Raw genomic sequence first — 25,087 nt, forward strand, 5'->3', positions numbered from 1 at the left:
CTGCAAATTAAGTGATGGTGGTTTAAGGCATCATTTTGTACTCATCTTAGCTGGGTGAAACACCACACCATGAATGAGAGGCCAAAAGGACAGAGTGCCGGAAACAGTACTTACATTTGCTGGTGTCCTGGCGGCTCTACTGACTGTGCCTGTTTCACCTTTGATTGGGACGACTCTTGTTTTGTAGAGATGTAATGGATAGTAGGCGGTTTAGCCAATACTTATCCTTGGACTCCTGTGGGGCCGAAGTCATTTTGTCACAGTGACCTCCAGTAGTATTTTCCCTGGGCATGAGGGTCTGAGGCAGGGTACAGTCCCCTTAGCACTGAAATCTACATTGAGCTTCTAAAAGGCAGATCTATTCTTTGGAAGCAGTTCCTTCTATTTGTGCAGAAAGCCCATGTGCTGGGAGTGGTAGGAGGAAAAACTCTAACAAGCTGGAATACTGTTTCCTTAGCAAACTTGCTAGATCTGCATGGATTCCGCTGATCATTTGCTCCTACTAGTGAGCTGGGTCTTGTACATGCTCCCAGCTGGTTTGTGAAACCAGCTGGCTTCCCAGCAGTGCTGTTTGTCCTGCATAAACTGAAGGACTTCAAGCAACTATGCAAATTTGGAAGCACCTTCAATGTTTGGTTACGTGTATACACCCAAAGGCAGCCTCTGCGCTGACTGTCCCTGTCTGGAAGGCTGGATAGCAGATATGTCATTCTTCCAGCACATTGGTACAGACTGCTATACAGCAGAAATTGTCCCAATTCATTAACTTGGGCACAGTATAAGGTAACCAGTACCCCAGTGTGAATTGCTGTTGTGCAGTAAAAGTCACAAATTGTGTTAAATGACAGCACAACAATGCAGAGGTACTGGAATCGAAGTGTGCACTTAGCGCAAACGCTGTGGCTAAACAAAGTAAAAGCACTGTGGTGCACATGCAAATTGTGTTCAGTGCCAGTAGATGGTGCCCATGCTGTCCTAAATGTTCCCGGCAAGCGCCCCGCTCGTGAGGAGATGCCCATGCGCAGACGAGACTGCTCTGGCGCCGGACGTAAACCATACTGTTGTCCCAGCACCTGCACTGACTGCGCTAGAGACACAGTGGAGCAGAAATGCTAAGGAGAACCAGCAACAACAATGAAACCCCTTGCCGAGCACCCGCCTACAACTCCCACTGCCAACCGACAATCTGCGCTAAGTTGTGCTACACTGCACACTACACGCCTGAAAACTAGAAGCAAGGAAATACATCTAAATGAATCATTCCAAAACTACAGATACACAACTTGCGTTTGGAAATTGGCAAGGAAGAGGAGGTACAAAGGAAGTGATGTCATGGATTGGAAGGTGAACGTTTTTTGGGATATAACATATTTTGAATCTCTGTGCCTTACCTCTGGCTTTACCTAAAACTGACTGTCAACTATAGTCCCTCAGACAGACTTAATGTACCCATTTTCAGTAGAAAATTGGTAAATGAAAAAGACTGAGAGAAGATGAGAATGATTCAAAAGAACCTGGGGAGGTGGTTGAATGTAAGAGTGTCTGAGAATGAAATGTTAGGTTAAGTTGTCTTACACCGTGCACCGTTACCATTAGCATACTCTCCAGGCACACTCACAAGTCTGTAAGAAAAAGGGCAGGTGGGTTAGTGAGGGAAGAGGGATAGAAGTTATGCTCTTCTGTTGATGCTTGAGGAAACAGGAGGAAGTGGTGTCCTGTGCGAGACCGTTTTCTTAGTGAGTTTGATTATGTGCACTGGCCTGTTGTATCCAGAGGGCTGAGGCCGAGCGTCACGGGAATTGTTTGTGAATGTTTGTTATGTTGAATGTATGTTTTGCGTTTCATTTGGCCTGTGGGGCATGTGTGGTACTTTGGAGGTACGCGGGAGAGGAGCAGGAGTGTTTAATACATTGGCTACTCTCAGTGTTTAAAAAGTGCAATACCCTGGTTGCCTTCACAATACTTCTGAGTTGTTATACCAAGGCTCACCGTCATAATTCTTCTAAGTGCAATACATTGGCTAATCTTCACAGTTCTAATTGCAATACCTTGGCTATCCTTGCGAGTGCTCTTGGGTGCAATACATAGGCTAATTTCACAGCTCTTCCAAGTGCTATACATTGGCTACCCAACTTTGATTCCAACACCCCCTGTGTCCTCAACTTACTTGATCTCTCCTCTGCCTTTGACATGGTCAACCATGCCATCCTGCTCACCCGTCTCTGTGATAACCTGGGGATCACTGGTCAGGCCCTGGCGTGGCTGACTTCTTTCCTTTCTGACTGACCCTCCCACGTTCAACTTGGGTCCTTCCTCTCCTCTATCGCTATATCTACCTGTGGTGTTCCCCAGGGGTCTAACCTCTCTCCCTGGTTGTTCAACCAATAGCTGGCACTTATTGCCCGCTGCATTGCCGCGCTCTGCCCCAACTTCCAGTGCTATGCGGATGACACCTTTTCTCCATCTCTCATCGCTGACTGTCTGTCTGCTATCCAGGAGTGGTGTGCCACCAATGATCTCTGCCTAAATGCCAGTAAGACCGAGATTCTCCTCATCGGCACACCCGCTCCCTCCTTTCCTGTCACTCTCTGGCCGGCCTCTCTTGGCCCTCTTCCTGCTCCCACCTATGAGGCTAAAAATCTTGGGGTCATCTTCAACTCCACACTCTCCTTCTCTCCTCACATCTCTGACGTCTCTAAGAAGTCACACTACCAGCTGCACCTCGTCAGAGGTATTCTCCCTTTCCTCTCCTTCCCCCAGAAGCTCACTGTCTCCAGAGCTCTGGTTCTCACTAGGCTGGACTATTGCAACAGCCTCTTTCTAAATCTGCTTGCTTCTACTCTCCGCCCTTTGAAACTCATCCAGAACAGGACTGCAAGACTTGTCCTTGGCCTCAAGCCCAGGGATCGTATCTCTCCATGACTGAAATCTCTGCACTGGCTCCCAGTGGCTGCAAGGATTATGTTCAAACCCCTCTGCATTGTCCACAAGGCCTTCTGGGGCCTCAATACATTCAACTCTCTCTTCCTAAATATCTTCCTTCTCAGGCTCTTCACTCATCCGCCTCCACCTCCCTCAGTCAGTCGCTTCTCCAAGCAACGAGTTGGTGGTAGATCTCTTTCTTCGGCTGGGGCCTCCCTTTAGAACATCCTCCCTGAAACTTCAGGCGAATCATCTCTGGTTCTGGAAGCACCTCAAAACATTTCTCTTTGCTTCTGCTTTTTCTCCTCCTCTCCCCTGCTGACCTCCTGGCTGAATCTGAAACTGTACTGGTTACCTGGCCACCCTCTGATCTCGGTCCCAGGTACCTCCCACCTGCACTGCCTACCTGGCAACCCCTGCACTTGGGGACTGTTTTCTGTACCCCTACAGTCCGACTACCAGCACTTGACACTTGATGTCTGCACTTACCCTTGCCACCTGCTGGCCGTACTTTTACTTATTGTTTATTTATTCTATTATCCCATGTACTGCACTGTCCCTTCCCCCGGCCCTCCGCACGTTCTCCCTTCCCGTGCACTTGCACGATCTGAATGGCACCTGGCCTAGTAGGATCGTTGTCTATCTCCCCTCTGCTCCCCCTCCCTTGCCTCGTCGTGCCTTGAAACACTTGTGTATAGGCGCGTTATAAATATCATATCATATCCTCACAATTCACCTAGGTGCAACACATTGGCCACCCTCAAAATCCTCGAAGTGCAATATTGTCTTTCTTCACATTTCATGTAGGTGTAGTGTATATGCTATTCTCATGAATCTGTTTTGTGTGACGCATAGGCTAGCCTTCACCGTGAATCTGTTGTGTGCGACGCATAGGCTAGCGTTCACCATTCTTCTAAGTACAACACATTGGCTACCCTCCAAAGATCCTCCAAGTGGATTGTAAGGGATTTCAGGCACACACCCAAGTCTCACCTAGTATGTAGTGCACAAATGAAACGCTTATTTATTTTTGTCTATAAGTTCAATATTCTGAATGATATATCACTCATATCACACCCTTCTCACAATACTCCCCCTTTCTCCCCCCGGTCACACTGAACCAGGGATCAGGCTAGTTTGTAATGGTAAATATTTGTTTATTTATTTAGAATTTAAGATCACAATATATTTTTAATAGGTAACAACAATCACCAACGGGGTGACAGGAACAATGAGTAATATCTGTAATGCACTGGGAATCAGGTAATGAACACAAATTTGCAGCAAAGAACAGAATACTTTTGGGTTGGTTTGGAACAGATAGCACTGTGGTTAGAAGTTCCACCTGCAACAGCCCTCAACCCACCAATAGACAATTTAAATAGATGTGAGGAGAGAGCAGGTACTCCGGAATAATACAGACCACACAGAATATCACTCCCACCTTCCCCCCTTAAACAAAATAGAAAAACGGATTTGACTTTTCAACTGTCAGATTGGCTTTGAAACTGGCTGAGCAAAAACACCAAACGTGTTCAAAAATGCTTAAATTATTATAAATTTCTACGGGAGCTGCTTTGAACAGATGCAAACAATAAAAAGCAATGATTTAACCAAAAGAAAACAATTGGAATCTCAAAGGCAAAGTGGGAAATAATTTAAAGGCAATTCACACGTGTAAAACTTTTGCAAAATGTAAATTCGCAGAAAACTTTTACTATGCCCTTTTTGATAAAAACGGGTAGCTAAGGATGTTAGGTATCAGCGGGAGTTGAAATTTCGTTTCTATCTTTAAAACTGAGGGAGTTATAGGGGTTTTAGTGGGAGGTGTTTTTCGAAAGTAAAGAGACGAATTCGGACAAGAACTTCAGTTTAAAACCAGAAAATATGGGTTATGCTTTTACTGAAGACTAGAGCATGCAGGCTAGACAACCAGGTTGGGTCGAAGTAAGCTCTGAGACTGATTCATGACTTCAGTAACAGATCCCCAGCGCCTTCCCCAGCGGAACCAGTCCAAACACTCGAAGTGGGATTTTCGGATGAGAGTTACACAAACAAAAATGACTATGAAAATGACACTTTAGCAAATAGACAGAATAAGATAGCAGTAAAGATTTTGACACAGTTACTGGTTATGAAAGTAAGGATACTTCAGAGATTTAGGGTAGGACAAGATAAGGCAAGGTATACAATAGTTCTCTAGCGTCCTGTTAACACTCACAAGCCACTGGGATTTAAGATTTTTGGCCCCTCAAGATTCTGGTCAATGGATCGGGTCTATCAGGGAAGGACAGCACATCAGCTAGGATCAGCTAGGCCGGTCACCGGAACTGCACGGTATCTGCCCTTCTTGTTTCTGGATAGTTCAGATCAGCGGGATGGCAAGTTCATCTGGCAAGCATTTATGGTAGCAAGCCAGATAGTTTCAGGATGCTTCCCCACACCACAGCGCTCCACTGGGTTGTAAGGATTAGTTGAGGCCTAGCTGAAAATGGTTCAGCTACTGCTTGGACTGGTCATTGGCATCTGGATCTAGAAGGATGTTGAAGGCTGGATGTTGAATGCTGGATCAGAGTGCTTCGCTGGAATCAGAAGAGAGAGTCCCTATGTGTTGTCAGATGTCTCTATTTATCCTTTCAAATGACATCACAAAAATGGGTGTATGGGCCGGCTTAACTAAACTTGCCCCTGTGAACTGGGATTGGATCAGAGCTTCATTTCCGCCTTGCATCCGAGTGATTGGATCAAAGCCAGATGATGTCACGTTTATGGTTTGGTGTTTACAATCCTTAGAAACCTCCCTTAGCCACTAGTATCAAAATCGAATTTTGTCCTAAATACATATTTATACATTTGTAACCGCTATGAAAATCACATACAAGGATTACATATTTTATGGAGTATCTGTTCATCTCAATCCCACAGCTCTGAGACCTTGTTTCTCCTTTTTGCAGCATTTTGTCCATTTCGCCATGAAAACATTTTCCAAACTTTCTCGAAATTTCCACAAATATGCGTGTTTACCATAGGAATGTGTGTGCAAAGTTTAACAATTCTAGCATACATACAGTTCCCATAAAACCACATATATTGCCATTCCTGATCAGAATATGCTACACAGTTCCATCACGTTTTGAAATGTAGGGCCAAAAATGTGATCAACAAATCTGCCCTTTTTATATTTTTCACCACTTCTGATAGCGAGTTATAAGTCTCTAACAAAATGTGCATTACATATTCTTGTCAGAACATTGTCAGCCTTTTGTCTGTCTCTGGAGGCAAGGAGCAGCCCCCACCTTTGGGATTTCCTTCAAGGAGCAGCCCCCACCTTTGGGATTTCCTTCTGCAAGCCTCGTTTATTAGCTCTTCACACGTCCATTCCCTGGCCTGGAGAATCTGCCATTGTTCAGTCCTTGGTAGCAGACAAAAGTATGGCCTACCCCACAATTATCATGTGTCAGTGAATATCTGCTGAGAGCCATGCCCTCCCCTGGGGTGGAAACCTGTTTTTCAACCTCTTGCAGGCCCAGCCAGCCTAAGTTAATTCTTAATTTATTGACTGGAAATGCAGCATAAAACAAACTGGTTGCATCAGATGACATAGATAAATTACATTCTTAGATTTAAACCTGTGGGATCAAAACAACTGAGATCCGGGTTCCTTTCAGCAACAGTCCTTTTATATTTGCTAATCCGGCAGATCTGTAGTTTTAGACAACTTTAAAGTTTAATCAGGAGAGCCCATTTAACAGAGGCTGTCACTCACAGGTAGCCCAGTGTGGCTGCACACAGATTTTTGACAGGAATTATCATTCAAAGGCAGTCCAGTTTTGCTGAGAAAATGTTTTGCTCTTAACACTTCAAGACCTTGTAAATTCACAGTGCTTCATTAGATTAAATTAATTTTAGCTCCAAGCAAGATTTTGAGTGTTGGAAAGTGTTATGTACAGGCATTTTGAAGTTTCATCAGCAAAGTAAGTGTCATTTACAAGCAAATTTTGGGGTTTCACTTGCAAAGCGCTGCTGCTCCTTCTGCACTCTATGTTTACTTGTCATGGAGCCCACTGGCACTTTTTCTGCATCGTGTGCTATGTTCCACCACACATGCACCATGGGTGGCAGGTTGTGCAGTCATCTTTTTGTGTGTTGAAAAACACGGTTTTGGCGCACACAAGGGTTTTGCCGCCATTTTACTGTTTCTCGAACCATAGATAGCAGAGTGAGGCTGCATAGTATAGCAGAGTGGGTCAATACATCCCACAGGATGGGAATGGCCCATAAAATATTAGCATTTCTTGCTCCCCATCTGCACCTCTTCCTGCTCTTTGTGGATTACCTTGGGAAGAGAAAATTGCCTTTTTTTATCTGACCAGGCTTTTTTTCTGTTTTCGTGGCACCTATCTTGGTTTTCTTTTTTTGTGGTTAAACGATTTGCACTTCTAGCTTGAACCCTCTCATCAAATGTTACTTGCCATAGCACCCCTAGCATTAATACCATGTGCCGTGGGCCACCCCGGTTCTCCTCATCACTCTTGTGCCCTTAACTCAGGCTTGAGGGCTATTACCGGTATGGACAGCACACCGGGCCGAACATTCATGCTTATTTGGGAAAAAGTAAACTAGAAGAGCGTTTAGAAATGTGTCAGCGAGTGGAGTTAAAGGGTCTCGAAGGCCATGGAAACAGGCAGATAATAGCGGCCTGAAGGCCCAGGTGAGTTGGGAAGAGTAACGATGGCCTGCAACTCTGCGAATTAGGGAGTTATACAGGCTGAGACATGGGTGGAGGAAAAAGACCCAAAAGATCTTATAAATGGGTCAAGGGGAACATTGGAAGGCCCTATGGATGAGTGTGGCATGGAAACCCCTAGGAATTAAGGAATGAGTGTAGCATGCAGGGACCTGGGAATGGACAGACACGTATAGCATGTTTGGAATTAGAACCTGGCAGATGAGTAGAGCTTGAGACATGGGTAGAGAAGTAGATTCAGGACAGGTGCAGAGGGACTGAGGAATTGGCAGAGAGGAGGGGCCATGGGGACTGGGAATGGGTGGTTGAGAATGGACAGAAGGCACAGTGAATAAATGGATGAGGCTGGCTTAGAGGACTCACAAATGTGTGGTGGAAAAATGCCTGGAGGGATATATGAATAGATTGATGTGAGTTTTATGGACTCTGGGAAAGAATGGATATGAATTGGCCAGGGGTGTTCTGAGGAAGAAGTGGGCATCTGAAATGAGTGGATGGGATCCGAAAATGACCCTGCAGGCTTTGGCAAGGGTAGGTCGGAAGAGCTAAGGGGCTAAACTGCAGTGGTCTTCAAAATGTGGCACTGGCTTTCCCGGATAAGCCTGAAGGGTGTTCACGGTAGATTAGGTTCTTTAAAAAGGGATGACAGTGACTGCTTTTAATATAAAACATATGGTGTTATAGCTTGTGGAAGTGGGCCAGAAACAATATTTGTACTCAAGGGTGGTGGGCGGGACTCAACATATAAAAAGTTTGAATACCACTGGGATAAAGGAATAGACTGGTGAGATGGATAAGTGCAAGAGGGATATCCACCAACATTTTGGAACCCTCGACGGAAATATTTGTATTTAATATTTTATTGATTTAATTATACAGAAAACTAAGCAAACAGTAATTTGCCAACGTAATATTTTCCACGTTCCACTGTTGGGTGAATAATGATATTTGTAGTCTGAACTTTGAAAAAAGATAATTATCAACATTTTAACCCCAAGTCACGTGGCTCTCTTACCAGATATGGAAGGCGTAGCATACATGCAGTGACATACTATGCACCGGCCACCAGGGGTGGACTGGCCTATAGGGAACTCTGGAGATTTCCTGGTGGGCCTCTGCACCCTGGGCCTCTGCACCCTGGCCCTCTTTTGTGTGGTATTTCCAAATTTCCTCATAGGAAAAGCATTGGGCTTGCTGAAAATGTGTCATATGGGGCCACGTTGAACATTATTTCCAGGGCCTCTTTTGGTGCCTAGCAATTATTCCCAGGGCCTCTTGTAGTTCCCAGTCCACCCCTGCCGGCCACGTGTTTGAAAGGTGACTGTCGCTGACTGAAGGACTTCACCCTGGTTTAGTTGCTGGATTTTCTAACCTCCAGCCCTCCCTCCCCGCCTTCGTTCCTCTGCCCTTCACTCCTCGCCCCCCACGCAGCGCTTGGAGGCATTCTCGCATTCCTAAGCGTCTGGCCTTCCCTGGATGGCGGCCACGAGGAGGTGGCGCAGCCAAAGCCGCGGGGAACAGGCCGGCTTTATACATCGTTCTTTGCCAGGAACAGGTGGCCTGCAAGGGGGCCCTCCCTTTCCTTGCCTCTATTGTTTCACTTCTAGAAGGGGGTGCAGAGGTGTCTCTGATATCCTGCCCCTCCTCCTCCTCAGTAAGGGTTGTTCTTCACCGTCCCTGTTGACCAGGTGGGGTAGTACTCAACTATAAACATGTCCAGGTTCTAGTCGCCGCTACCATTTCAACCTGTAAACTTAAATAACTGGATGCCTTTAAATACGATTAAAGATTCTCAATTTTTCATTTAGGCTAATTAAGCAAAGAGCAGCCCGTCTCCCAAGATGTACATGCACTATTTGATCAGCGAAAGGTGCATTACAGCATCCAGTTAAATACGCCTTTAGATTTTTTTAGAGGAAAAAAACGATGCAAATCTGCAGAAAAGCCATCATAAAAACACAGACCTGGGAGGAGTACGGAGTGCTACTGCGAAGGGAGTAGAGAGATGGAGGTGGGGGTGAGTGAGTGCTAAGTTGTGTGGGCGAGAGGGAACGGGGGTTCTTTCTTTGGTCGTAATGAAGGGCGCAGCCTTCCTCACCCGCCCTCGGTGTGCGCGGAAGGGATGGCTTCCTGCTGCAGCCGGAAAAGACCGCCATTTCTGCCAGGGGGTTTGGCTCCCGCGGTAGACGGCGGCGGCCGTGGGAGGAGGAGGCGGGGTAGGAAAAGAGCAGGGCGGCGCAGGGGGGATGCGGCTGGAAGGGCACCCGTGGGTCAGCTGAGATGAAAAAAAATCATTTCTCGGTGGTGACGCTGGCACAGGTTGAATTTGGTGGCGTCGGCTCACAGCTGTAAATGCAAGGTGGAGGATGTGCTGCGGCTGACAGGCCCAGCACAGCACGGTGCTTTAGACGGCGGGGAAGGCCTTAATTGGGTCTTGCGCCTTCCACAACATACCATTCAATACGAGAGATTTGACCTTTTTCCAAGTCGCGCAGAATGTATTAATTAGTTCGTTCTAGAATATGTTGCGCTTCGTGACATGAAGTGAAAATGGGACTTGGGTGGAGTGTGAAGGCAGGCCTCTAGCAAAGGAGTAATTTTCGCTGACCCAAAAGCGGAAGGAAAGTGGCAAGGCAGGTGAAAAAGGAGCGATAGGTGGGGTGAAATAAGTGTGTAAGGCAGAAGAGGCGGCATTTCGTGCAGGACATTAATTCATGGATTATTTGCGCCGAAAAAAACGGGATTTGTGCGCCATCCTGCCCGCAAATCCCTGTTAACAAATGGGGATTTGCGGGCAGAATGGTGCACAAATCCCGTTTTTTTGGGCGCAAATAATCCATGAATTACCCCCTTTGTGTTAAAGTGTAGTAGTGCGTTTTCAGGTCAAGGTCTTTTGCAATGGTTGTATTAGACAACCAACGATCTTTGGCATATGGTAGCGCAGTCTGTTGAGCACCTGTGATTAACATGCAGGTACAGTAATGGGCTTCAGCCCCGCCAGGACTGGACCTTGTGAGGCGCTGGTACTGGGGCACTGATAGATGGTGTAAGGGGCTGTCACTGGTGGGCATCGTGCCGTTCCGGCACTGGTGGCCAATGTGGTGTTGTGGTGGTTGTGGGCCAGTGTGAGTAGCTGCAGTTCAGCATCTATCAGGAGCTGACACTGGAATGAGCAATTCCCTGTAGAGCACAAAGAAGAAACAAACGTTTTCTTTACAATGAAAAATGTTCGAAGCAGATGTTATTTTGTCGCGCTCTTAGTGCGCGGTACAAATATCCTTTGACATTATCACCACCGGAGTGGTCCCCTGGCGGCTCTGAAAGAGGGAGGGGGGGTGAGTTAGTGGGAATAAGCTGGTAATGTTCAAGAGAGCAGTGATGTGCTGTTGGTAAGAACGTGTCAGCAACAACATTTTGAAGTGCGTATGATTGGTCGCTAATCTTATAAATGGATCAACATGTATAGTCTATTAAACTGTAATAGAGACTTTTTCCAAAATGTGTAGACTATACACTGAATCACTTCTAGCGACTCACCATTTTGACAGGTGAGGTGCAGCAAGGGGAAATGATTTTCCAGAGATTACACACTTTATGTGAAGAAGCTGGGATTTGAGAGCAGTCTTTAATTTGGACCCTTGACTAACCACATTTCTTCGTAGCTCTGATTTGTCAAAAAATAAAATTAACCAATCTGCCAAATATATAAATCCTTAATACTTTTATATTCCCCCATTCGGAATTGAAATATACAAGTAACACAATGCTAAGTATTGAAAGACTAATCATTCCCCTGTTTATTTTGCAACTTAATGTGAAGGCTTAACGAAACACCACCCACAGCTTCTGATTATGCACAATGCAAAGAAAATATGAAGTTCTGAAAAAGGGAAGTAAGACCCTTTTTTGTCCATGACATCATGGAAATAAAATAGTTTAAAAATGGGACAAGTGATGATTTTGTGACTCCATTTAAACGATTTGAGAGAGGATGCAGCTCAAGGGTGGAAGATGTGTGGGGGCTTTCTGTAGCAAAAGCCCCAACCCCCCCATCACCCTACAGTTAATGTTTGATTAGAGGACCTGCTGCCATACACAACTGACCAAGAACTGCCTTTTCAAATGTGCAGAAAAGTTAAGGTATATGTATGGCTCTAATGCCACGTTTGAGGCACAGCAGCCTGGTCATGGTTTGGAGGTGAGTGGTGCTGCAAGCACCCAGGAGATCGAGGGCCTGTGCAGTCACACAGGTAGCTGTGCTATGTGCCAACAAGGTCAAATTCCTGTGTCTCTTTTTGCAGAATGGAGAGTGTCTCACTTTGCATCTTAAAGGATCATCACTTTAGTAATGTGATGAGCTTTTTCCTCAGCCTGTTGCTCGCGTGTTTTCTGACACATTTGTTGTGAGTCCTGGTTCAGGTGGCAGCTATGCTAAATAATGGGGTGGAGGGGACAATCTGAAGTGCCAACAGAGTTTAGGGAGACCAACAACTCTGTCCCGCTCGCCCCCTCATATTACACCCTTGGTCTATAGCTTTCATTCATGGTCAGTGGATGCGGTAACAGTGCACTGCTGGTGACCATGGGAACGTCTCTAGCCATATTGAATGTGGCACTTCAGAATGCACCTCAGGGAGGAGCTGCTGCTCCAGTGGACTACCCGGTTAGGAGGTCACCATCAGAAGACGAGGGCGCAAGCACCCCGTTGGTGGCATCTGTAGCGCAGGTAAGGCTTCATTTCTAATAAACACCACGAAATGTTACGCCAATAACATTTATAAAGCACACAGATGAGACTAACCGAGAGGTAGGTATTGAGAAATGTGAACATGGGGGCATAGAAATATGTGAAGACAAGTTTAATACTTACATTGAGGGGTGGTATGCCAACATCAAGGAAAGCGCAGACAAGATAACTTGTGCTGACACGAGGAGACATTGTAATTTAGCATTGGCTTTCAGTGGAATAGGGTGTTTGGGGAGTGGATATATTTTACTTTGGTAATTTTGTAAGGTGAAAACTCCCAGTTGTACTGCTTCAAAGTGGCCCTGATACAGACATTTTACAGTGCAGAACAAGACTAGGAGGGGAAATACAAAAAAACACACAGCAAAGAATTTTTACACAAGCCTGGCGTAGGTAGCATGCCTATGGTGTCACTGGTTTCAATATTGTTGGGCTACAGGGAGGAGAAACATGCATTTTGCCAGTTCGCTCCTCATAGGTAACTTAGATTTAGTTCTGCTAATGTCACAATAACGGCTAATCACACGCACTATCGTGAATCAGGGTTTAGATTCTATTCGGATACACAGAGGCAAGTATTAAGTATTAACTTTATTGATCTCCAACAAGCAGGAAAGAAAATAAACTTTTGTTAAACAATTCCCCCAATTCAAGGGTCATCTGGGTCATGCACGCCATCAAATAGGCCAATCAGGAAAGACCAAAAGCATAAAACAGTGCAGACCTTTTCAGACATTCTTTTCTGAAGCTGAAAGAACGTCCTTGATAACCAAAAACAGGCCCCAAACCATGAAAGCTATCCAGTTCATGATGCAGGGCTAAGAGGTCTTCTCTAGTTCCGCCACCAAGGAATCTGTCTGCAATGGAACTCTTCCATCCGTATTAGGCAGCGACTGCAATAAACAGAAAGAAAGAGGATGGGTGGGATAATACTCACCTCTGCAGTTCTTAATCAAATCTAAACCCCCACTCACAATATTAAAATTAGAGTGGGCGGGATAATGCACGCCTCTGTGTCGAGATTCTTATTATGCATGGACGTTTCACCGCAGGAGCCAGTTTGGCGTGAGCTGTTCGGCACGGCCAGTTCGCTGCAATTCTAGTTCTTTTAACATTACAATTTCAATACCATAATAAAGTAAAGATACAGTTAAGGCCGCCTCGATGAGTGGGCTGTAGTGCTGCGTGGCTGCACAGTTAACCGCAAGGCCATACAGATCTTATGGGTTTTTGTATGCACCGGTTACATATGTTAAGCATCATAAGCCAACTTGTTCTTCATGACCTATGTTAATATAAGTAAGTGTTGCCCTCGAATGTAATAACTTCTTAATAGCTGAGTGGTTAGCGTTGAGGTATCGTGGCCCTGCAGTCCAGGGTTTGAGACAGTATTAAATAAAAAATGTTTTATTTATAAAAAAAGAATGCATTGCCGTGCCGAAACATGCCGGGGCCAAAACATCCGAGCGCCGGACTGGTCGCGCCAAACCGGCCCGTGCCGACCTACCAGCGCAACAATGGGATGCACCGGCTCAGAGGCAAAGGCAGAAGTTTCATGGGCAAAGGTGTTGGGATCATCCTGGTTAGATAGACACGTTTCTGGATAGTATTGCATTGTTTCAGCCAGTCAAAGGAAGTGAAAGTGGAAGCACATTCAATTTCTTAAAAATTGGTTTTGATTTTAGACACAACTTGGGGATAATGAATTTACAATTTATAATCAGTACAGACGTGTACGACTAAATATTTAAGGGCACGTGATTTTCATTTAAATGGGGAACTTCTCACTGGATACCATTCAATGTCTGTCTAAACTTGGAATATTTCCAATTTGTATGCTGCTACCGGCCAGGTAGATCACCGATTTATGGCAGATTGTCAAGCAATAGCTGTTGTACAGGAAGACGTTGTCAGCATAAAGTGAGATTCTGTGTTTATATCCACCCATAACTATCCCCTCAAGATGTGTGTTCGCCTTGATCTTACTCTGCAGGGATTCAATAGTGGAAGCGTACACAAGCAGTTACAAAGGGATTCCCCATTGTGTCTCCGTGTGAAGCTAAAAGGAAGGAGAAATTAAACCATTAATGGCAACTGGCCGCCTAGACTGTTGGGACCCAATTTGATGATTTTGAAAAAGTATCCCTGAAGGACAATTTCACCAGGACAGTAAACATATAATCACACCTAATTTGGTCAAAGGCTTTTTTCGGCATCGAGGGATAGCACTACGTCCTCTGAATCAGCCAGCCTAGTTAATATGTTCAGCAGCCTTCTCATATTGTCACTAGGCCGCCTAACTGCCACAAACCCAGTCTGTTCTTGGTGAACTGATTTAGGGAATAGCCTTTCTAAAAATAGAGCTAAACACTTGGCCAAGATCTTAGCTTCCATGTTGCTTAACAATATCAGTCTATATGAACTTCAACATGTGGGATTCCTCTCACTCTTATGGAAAACTACAATTTTTGCTTAGCTCATATATCTTCTCTCCCGAGCGCCAGCAAACAAACCAGCAATTCTAGGTACTAGGGAGTTCTTAAGAGCCTTAAAAAGGTCAATAGAAAAGCAGTGTGGGTCTGCAGCCTTACCCTTAACAAGGAGCATTTGAGTATTTGGGTATAAGCTAATTGTGTGTTTAAATATTGTAAACCATCATTCGTGGTCACTGGCAGATCAATATCTTGTAAAACAATAATTAGACATGAGTCAATCCGCTGGGCAGTTCAGTATAATTTTCCAACTATCACAGATAGATAAATATCTTGGTCCCTTATTACAAGTGCGCTTTCTTCATTCGGTATTGATTCAATAATCCTGGCTTGTTGACATTTTAAAGAGAAGGCCGTGACCCTCAGGGGTCTGTCCCTATAGCGAAAAATGATTGGCCCAGCGTAGAAAAATACTTCTGCCCCAGTGCAGTAGTGACTTCTTTAAGATCTATAAAGGGCAGTGTCACATTTTATGTGCGTTCTCGGGCCGCTGAATCTCAGAGGTTAGTCGCAATTCACCATGGCGCCATCTTCGAAGTTTATGTGCCCACAAGAATATGCAATGACCTTGCACACACACACTTTATATGTATCCCAGCATTTAAAAGTATTAAACCCATTTATACGATTAACAGGCCAAACACCTCCAACTTCACAGACATGTCTTCAGTTACAGGGTATGCAAGCGCTGGCAGGTTTAGTCACCAGTGAAGCGATTTCCTATTATCTGTCGGCATATTCACTTTAAATGTAATGGGGGGTGGGGACATGGTCTGCCATTGTCATGGGTAATATTTCACAGTCTGTTATCATGTGTATCATACTTGAGGGAGTGAGCCAAAGGACTAAACGTGCATTGTAATTGTGTCAATGAGCAAAATGTGTTAAATTTGTACCAGTTGAGCGAAGTACTGTCCATGTATCTACACAATAGAGTTCCATTCGTAGATCTGTTTAATGTCACAGCTTTCTTTAGGGATGGTGTGTGCATGTTTGTTTGTGTGTGCAGCTGGTCGCCTATTCAATATATTGCATATTTCCAAGTTTTAGTCCCCTCCCATAAATGTTAAAGGAGACACAGTTGTGCAGTTGTGCCAAAAAAAGTTGTGCCAAAAAAGTGAGAAAAACATTTTTTTGTAGGCCTGTTTATACATTTGTAAAGGTCACAGGTTGGTGGAATAAGATGCTTGGGGGGTCGAGGCATCTTATTCCACCAACCTGTGACCTTTATAAGATGCCTCGACCACCCAAGCATCTCCTTCAAGAACGGACAAAGCAGTCAACAGTAGAAATGGCAGAGGTTTACCAATTCAAATCCTAGGGTACAGCAAATGAAATCTTTGGCCAATCCACGCCCTACACAGTTTAACAGATTCCTGTGCATCTGAATGCATTTCTTGTACAAAATACTACATCAGCATAATCATCCCTAGTTTAATTCATTAACATGCATCTTTTGATTAGATTACCCAATCCCATCATAGTCAGTGTTATGAAAGTAATGTATGGGATTTGTAAGCCAAAATAACATACTGTATTTAAAATCTCCTCTCATAAGCAGTCCGTACCAACCCCTGCATAGGTTCCCCTAGCACTAAAGCAGGGGTCAACATATTTAAATAGGGCACATCCTTTTGATGTGATTCCTTCAATACATCGCAACATGACTCAATAATAAACACGAGTAGAAATATTTGATAAAGAAGCATGGTGTGCTGGAGTGTGGAGTCGGACAAAGGGATGGCATTTTCATTATGATCTTTATTTAAATAATAATGAAAAAGCCCTGTCTTTCTTGGTCCCTAAAGGGTTTTCCCTACCTAACTAAAGAATAACTTGTAGGTTCCCGTCGTCCGGGGGATTGTCAAACTCAAAGTGTCCGTCCTCTGTCCAAACTAGCCTACTCTAGCCCTACCATTAACAAAAGACCTTAACATAAATAAGTCCAGGAGAATGACTTGCTTCTCCGGATTTTGTGGGATCAGCCCTATGGGCTTATTTCTATTAGTCTTTGATAGTAGTTCATCACTTGTAGACAATACCAGGAGAATGAAAACATTCTCCTGGTTCAACAGTTTATCAACTGCTATCGTCTCCTGGTCAACTTCGTATCCAGTGACACTCTCGTGGCAAAAATGCAGCAACAGAAAAAGTAGCAGTTTAAAAATGCACTTTTAAACTCTTATATGTGGGGGGTGGCTTGGGGTCATTTTTATGATAAGGGGAAGTACGGGAGGGGGGTGCTGTGGGGTGGGGTCCCCCCGCACATAAACACGTTAAAAATTGCATTTTATCACATAGGACCGTCAACTTGGTCCCCCTTCAGGCTTCTATTTGGTAATCTTTTGCCTTAGTAACCAGTGGAATGACTCCCTTCTCCTGGTTCAGCCATGGTTATCTTTGGATAACATTCTGCAACAGTTTTTATTGATCTTTGCAATTCTTGCCGGGTATCTCTCAGGGCTTGCTTAAAGGTTATACACTCCTTTTGTTTCCAATAGACAGTTATTCCTTGATATTCTTTACCTTCCTCTTGTCGGTGACAACAAGGGGAACTGTTCGCATAGCCTCCTTGTTTCTTTCTAACACTCTGATAAAGGAGACTGTTTTTGTGGTACTCTTTGGCTTTAGTGTCTCCCTTGCGGATAGAGTGCTGAGGGAGACTACTCCCGATAGGTTTTTCTTTCTTAGCCTCTTTGACAGAAGAACTGAGACGAGGAAGATCACTTGTGATATAATCTTCACACTTGGTACTTTTGTCACAACTGTGGAGACGAGGGAGATTACTACTGGGGCTTTCTTCCCATTTGTACTGTTGATACAACTTCTGAAACGAGGGAGATCAGTCCCGATGTCTTCTTCCCCTTCAGTAGTTTTGATACAGCTACTGAGACGAGGGAGATCACTCCTGATGTCTTCTTCCCATTCGATACTCTTGCCACAACTACTGAGATGGGGGGATTACTTCCAATGCCTTCTTTACATTTGGCACCCTTGCCCCTTCCCCTACTGAGTCTCCCATTAGTCCTGTTACCTCTTCTCTGGTGGAGGCACGTCCTGGGGTGTTAGGTCACTGTGTTGCTGCCAGTGCTCCAGATAATATCTGGAAGTGGGAGTATTTTACTCCCTGTATTTTAAAGTTGGGAGGCAAATGATTTTTTAGGGGGTAAAAATATAAGTCAATTTCCAATGGGAGTATTTTATATCCAAATGAAAATGTTTTTGACTGAAAAAACAGAAATATTTTGTAATCATTATTTCTTTGCACCTAATTATTCCTACACATTAAAAGATACATGTTTACTTGAACTGAACAGGCAGCGAAAATACCAGTTTCTTCATGCCGTACTCTGTGCACTACTGTCTAAACAGAATAATTGAGCTGTGTGGGTGAAAGCAGGGGCACGAGGTTCTACATGTCTGTTTTCTATTTTTTGGGAGTATTTTTACTCCCTATTTTCTTTTCTGAGTATTTGCCTATTTTTAGGGAGTAAAAGTGGCCGATACACCCCTTATCTGTAGGGCTATTTCCCGCTAGACAATCTCCTTGCTTCTCCTTCTGCTCCCCGCTGATGTATTTTGGCTGAGCAGGGTGTCCGGCCAGGTGATGTCAGCACAGTTAATGGACCACTTGGTCCACCTCCTCGACACGCCACCGCCGGTCGGTTCCCAGCTTTCAGTTGGGATCGCTCTGCATTGGCCTGCGAAGGACTCCTGCCCCCTGCTGTCGGCATCCTAGCGATTGGAGGTTTTCTTCTCCGGCATAGCTTCTTGCTTCCAGGTTCGAATTTCCCGGGTCTGCCAGGCTCCATGCCTGCTTCGCTTCTCATTGAGGCTGGCTCCTCCCCAGCGGAATGTTATAGTCCTTTGTTTTTCTCTATTGTGTATTCTTCATACCTCCTCTGGGCCACCTCTTCCCAGTACCTTTTGTACTTGGCAAAGGAGTAGTTTCTATAACGCCATCAATCTGCTTCATCACAGTATTCTTGGAAGATGACTTGAGATCAGACTGTATGTCTATTTTAGTCTTCCTTATCTTGATGGTATTAATTCTTATAGGAAGGAGTATTTCAATAATATATAGTAGTGCATTCAGATTGTCTCAAATCAGGCATTATGGTCTCAAAGGTAAGAGGGTTAGGGAGGTCATCACAGAACGGGAGTCCTTTTCCCCATGAAGAGAGTCTCTCCCTGTGAGGACCCGCTTTTCGCCACTCCTAGGGGGAATGTTGCATAGCGGGCTCACCTCCCTAACCTCACAGGAAAGGGCACCCCTCTGGGGAGAAATGACGAGATCCCATGAATCGTCACAGAAGTCATATACTCAAAACTAAATAAAGCTCATACATTGTGGCCTTGAAAGAAAGCCACAATTAGAAAGATATCATACCCATGTAAGTGAGACTGGCAATGTGTACCACCTACGTTATACTAGACACTTACAATTCAGAGAAGGTTTAAAATCAAACTTCTAATAATGGAAGATCTATACCAACCACAGCAACATTTTCACACACAAAGCCATCTCTGAGTTTGCAAGATGGAGGTATCACATTCAAGGAGACAGTAAAGGTATGTATAGGGTTTGAAGCCGGTCCTTTCAGCAGTAATCAGGTGTCAAACAAGGATATCCGATCTATCCCAAAGCACATTTTTAACAAGTTTCATTCCGGACCAGAGCATATTTGTTCAAGTTCTGAGGTATGAGAGCATATTTGTTCAAGTTCTGAGGTATGATGTGATGGAAAAATAGATGGAAGCATAGCCTCATTTTTCAAATTATTGTCCGTTCCATGAAAATCCATATCTTGCTTAAGTAAAAATATTTGTCATATGTGCTGTCTTTTTGCATGGGGTTGGGGTTCGACCACGTTGCAGCAACTCAGTCTCTCCACTCTACGCGGGGCATTAAGTCTCTCACCCAGCACCGTCTCAGGTGGTAATACGTCATTCTGACAAGGAAATGACCAGGCCTCCTGAGCAGCTTGAGAAGTGTTCCATTTCTTTTGATATAAAAAGCATGAAGTAGCAGTAAATCTGAGGTAAAAATGCCATCCAGTGCCCTTCAATGTGTCAAAGAGTGGGTTAAACTCCTTTATCTCTTATGTACCTTTGCCAAGAAATCATTGAAGAAGTAGCGTATTGTTGCCCCACTTTTGTAATCGCACTTTTTCATTTGGAAGGCCTTCATGACCTCGACTTTGTTATAAGTTTAAAAATTGCATTGCTATAATCCAAGGTTGCTTACCCATGTCTGGTTTTGGGATTTGAGCTTGATGTGCTCATTTGATGACATATTCTCTCGGTCTCAAAATCTGTAGTTTCTCGTCAGCTTGTATAAGTAGCTATCTCAGTTTACGCTTTACATATTTTCAGGGACACCAACTAAGCGTACATTATTTCTTCTGGAGTGATTTTCTTAGTCATCAATTTTCATATTGAGGTTTTGGAAGTCCAGTTGAGTAGAAATTGTGTTATAGTTTTCTTCAACGCCACTTGTGCGTCATTTGTTGTCTGCTATTTGTTGCGATTATTGTTTTATACGCACATTCACCTCCTTGATTTCTTTTATTAATTCATGGTCCATAGCATTCGTTTCTTATGTGCTCTGATTAAGCATCTTCATTATGAAATCATGATTACACCGGAAGATGGAGAAAACAACCAGTACATTGCATGGCTGATAGAACTGGAAAACCAATCGACGCCACCCAAAGCTGTACAAAACCTTGGTATTCTCATGGACAAAGAGTTAATATTTGAACCCCACATCAATGCAATAATCTGGAAATGTGTTTTCCCCCTACAAACAATAAAAAAGATCCAACCATTCCTTTCGTTTAAGCACAAAACACTGGCCATCATATCCCTCGTTATGTCCAGGATTGACTTTGCTAACAGCATATACTTCAGAATGCCAAAATACCTAATGAGGAAACTACAACGAATACGAAAAGCAGCAGCCAGACTGCTCCTCAAACTCAGAGGAGATCACCTCACTCTAGCTCTCAGGATGCTACATTGGCTCCCAGTCAAAAAGAACATTTCTTCCAAAACCCTGTGCATAATGCACAGAGGATCCATGGCCAGGGAGCAGACTTTATACAAAAGAAATTCTCCATCTACAAACCAGCCAGAACCCTAAGATCCTGCATGGGCATCCATCCTGAATCCAACCGTTGCAGGAAGAAAAAAACGGGGTGGTTCAGCATTCTCCTGCTTAGCTGCGAATCTATGGAACACCCTTCCCAAGGAAATACAAAACGTGGAAGACCATATCAAATTCAGGAAATTTCAGAAAACCTGGCTCTTCAACTCTGAACACAATGAAGCCGACAGAGCGAGGTCTGTACACCTCGTGACCAACCAAGCAATGGAAAAATGAGAAGTAACCAGGAAACCAAGAATGAGTGATCGGACCGGAAAGAGAGGCACCACACCCCCAACCCCGCCAACCCGGCCCAACGCAGAGCACCCAGAAAAGAAAGGGTGATGATCTCGAAATGCTAGAGCCAGGAAAGAAGGCCAAGGGAGGAAATGGGGAAAAGGACTGTCACCACCAGGCATGCCACGTGTAAGGGAAAAAGAGGGAACTGGACTAAGCAACAACCACGCCCTCACTAGAACATTAACCTGCCGAAGGGAATCCAATTAAACAATTCCCCGCTGATCACCCTCTGGGCTGAAACGGGAACCTAGTCAGAAATAGGGCCTGCCCTCAGAGTTCAGGCAACCAACAGAGTAGCAGTGTAGCGCAGGAACCCATCACCACAGAGGCAACCTTACTGATACAACTAGAAAGGGCATACAGAAGAAGGGAAGCCAAAACGAAAGGTTAAGATGATCAGCTATGGCCACAAACAACCCAAACTAATACTAACAATGAACCCTCTGCATACACCTCACACATATAGCACTAAAAACAACCAGAACTCCTCAGCACAGCAAACCGCACATGCTTCACCACACCGCAACAACAAGACATGGCACATACGACCTTGCACAACACCACATGGCGCCCGCCTCCTGAATCTCGCAACCAAGCTCAGTGAACGGTCCATCTGAACTGAAGCTGCCAACAGCAGATCACAGCTCCCTTGCGCTTTCTCCCGCTCCTCCCACTAACCTTACCCTCCCCCGCCCCCTCTTATTTTCACAGAACCACCAGATCATCGAGAGACCACAGAAATGGCACCTGTGCACGGTATAAAACCTTCAAATTTAACATTCATCCCAGTGATTATTACTTGCACCTGTGAGTTTTGGTCCTTCGTGGCATTGCGTCAGAGACTAATTATCATCAGTTTGCTGGCATCATTTAACATTTCTAAATAGCAAGGTGGCCACGCGTTGAAGATAGCTACCAGTGTGAGCAATCCATATAGCAAGAACTGACAATTTGCAGTAAGTAGTGCTATCTACTCTCAGCACATCTAGCCACATGTAGCCAGCCTCCTGTTTTGATCGCAGATTCTCCTCGTCCTGATGAGTCTTACAAATTACAGATCAGCCTCGTGTTACGTCTTTTAAGGATTTTATTTGGCCTACAGTAGTCAAGAGTAAGTCGCCCAACCCTTCACAGTATGTTTGTTGATTGATATATTCTCCTTCTGTGCAACCAATTATTTTATCCAGTCCATATACGCCTGATATGCTGGGTTCAGTGGACCTATCTTAAATCACCAAAATGTGTTTCTTCCACACCACTTGCTGCGCCACAAAAAGTTGTGTTGAAATAAGTCTTAGGTTACTAAAGGATATGCCCTGTTTTGAAAAAGGCACGGTATAGTGCCGGAACACGTGTTATCACAAAGGGCCATTATTAAAGATTTGTGGATCATCATATAAGAGTCCTTGACTTATCCATCAAGTAACCTACAACTTATTTAATCACAAATTTATGTGGCGCAGCAAGTGTTGTGGAAGAAACACATTTTGTTTATTTTCGTCCAACGGAGTGGAGGAACTCTGTCTCTGTTGTTTCCCACACTAATGCAACCTTTTCTAAATTGAACTAGAACCTGGTTGTGGAGGATGTAAGTTGATATCGCCAAAAAAGTTCCTCATTGTGAGACTATCGTAAATCAACCAGACCCCCAAAAAGTAAGCATTGCAGGGTAGGGATCCATTTGCCCTCCCCAGGAAAGTACAGGGCGCACCGTCGTCAGGCCTCTCTTACCGTGCTCATGTCTCTATCACTCGCATCCTCTGCCGGGTACTCCGTAGCCGGGGGTCTCACTGGTCGCCATAGCCCCCTCTTCTTTTGTCAGCCACCCAGAAGTGGCTGTCTCTTTGCATCACTCTTCCGTCCTCGATGCTCATTAGAGCAAAGCATGCTTCTCACATCAACAGGGTTTTTTGCAGCTGGCTCTGATGCCGTGCTGATTGCCGTGGCACACGTCACCCTCACAACGCCGAAGTCCATGCAGCTGTTTTTCACTGTTTACCGGTACTGTGGCTTCTCCCCCCCTCGTTCCTGCTTGCTCTCTGTTTAGTTTTGGTTCACACTATCCAGGTGTAAATAGAATTGTGCATCTCTCTGTTGGGAGCTCTGCTACAATGCAGCCATCTTGCTCAAGCTTTTGTACTCCCCTCTTAAAATACAGTGGGCCTTATTGTAAGTTTGCCGGTCTGGGAACTACGGTAACGGTAAGCATGCTGGTACCATAGTTCCCAAACTGGCAAACTACAAGTTCTGCTCGCGATTGCCATTGCAGCCACCAGGATTAGCCTGGCGGCCGTACCGGAACCCGCGAGCAGAGCATGTCGGATGCACAGGCACTGTTAATAACGGTGCCTGTGCATCTGGCTTCCCCATTACCATTGAGCCCTATGGGGCCCAAATGGGAATGGGGAAGAATATTTTCTGGCGCCCAGGAATGGGCAAATACCGGGTCCGGCAAGGCCGTAATGACCCAGTAATTGCCCATTCCTGGTTGCCGGAAAAAATGAAATACTGGCGGCAGCCGTGCCTGTATTACAGACACGGCTGCCGCCAGCCTCGTAATGAGGCCCATTGTTTGTAAAACAAAGGTATCTTTTATTTTGGGCTCGTTTTAGAGTAAGGAAGTTAATGCCTAATTGAAAACCTCCAGTCTCAACATACAATTACTTAACAGGGTGGGACAAAATAGATTCAGTTAAGAAAAGCCTTTACCGGCCCAATGCAAACAGATCAAGGTTTACCAAAATAACTGGAGCAACCAGGAGGCTGTAAAAGTGCTACTCATTGTAAGGGTAGGTGCTAAGGGTCCTGAGGGTCATGGCTAGCAGGGCCTAACTATAGTGTCACAGTGGAGATCTTTCAGTTAAAGCTTTGAGTTTCCTGAGCCAGATTTTCCCATTTCTTTTGAATCTCTTGGGGTTTTCCTACTTTTTTAGTAGCGCAGTAGGTTTTTTTGAGTGTTTATGAACTAGCACTTCGATGGATCCCCCACTATACACCAGTCTCTTATCCTGGGTAGCATTAGAATATTGTTCTCTGTAGATCTCAGCATTCTCCTAGAGGAGATTTTTAGAACAGGCAAGAAAATGTGGTAGAGGAGTTTGACTGTAGAATTTATTTTTCACAGGGAGCCAATTGTGCGCTTTTAAGCATGGTGATATTCGTCTCATCATGTCAAGAATAGACTACACCAACAGGATATACCTCGGAATGCCAGAAAACCTCATGATGAATCTACAATGAATACAGAACCCAGCAGCAAGCGTACTCCGTAGACTCACTAAAAGAGAACGCATCACCCCAGGGCTAAGCACTGCATTGGAAACCAATACAAAAACAAATCTTCTTCAAAACTCTCTGCATAACACACAAAGCGATCCATGGCCAAGGAGTGGAATTCATACAGGAAAAAATCACCACCTACAAACGAACACTAAGATCCAGCAATGGCATCTGCCTCGAACCGAAACAATACTCAAAATAGAAATTCAGGGATCAGCATTTCCCTGTATAGCTGTGAAACTCTGGAACTCGCCCCGAAAGGAAATGCGAACAACAGAAGATCACCTACAATTCAGGAAACTATTAAAAACATGGCTCTAAAACGCACCAAGTTGAAGAAAACACTGGAGAGAGAAACCCACCGCCGCAACGCAAGAAAACACTATGAAACTGGACCACCCAAAGAAATATTTGATGCTAAATCGAAAAAAAATGAAGCCGAAGGGTTAACC

General features: G+C 44.6%; 1 protein-coding gene across 6 annotated transcripts in view; it reads left to right on the forward strand.

Annotated features, from left to right (window-relative positions):
- GLIS2 (GLIS family zinc finger 2) overlaps positions 1 to 25,087 on the forward strand; it is a 306,268-nt gene that overhangs the window by 166,001 nt on the left and 115,180 nt on the right. The window contains exon 1 of one of the 6 annotated variants that reach the window (XM_069646844.1): positions 9,633 to 9,686. The exons of the other annotated variants lie outside the window; for them this stretch is intronic. The gene's annotated coding sequence lies outside the window, so the exon portion shown is untranslated. Of the gene's footprint in view, positions 1 to 9,632; positions 9,687 to 25,087 lie in introns of those variants that run through there. 6 annotated transcript variants of the gene reach the window in all.

Source organism: Ambystoma mexicanum, chromosome 2q, assembly GCF_040938575.1.
Source record: "Ambystoma mexicanum isolate Mex_15411 chromosome 2q, UKY_AmexF1_1, whole genome shotgun sequence".
In the NCBI taxonomy this organism is placed as follows: Eukaryota; Metazoa; Chordata; class Amphibia; order Caudata; family Ambystomatidae; genus Ambystoma; species Ambystoma mexicanum.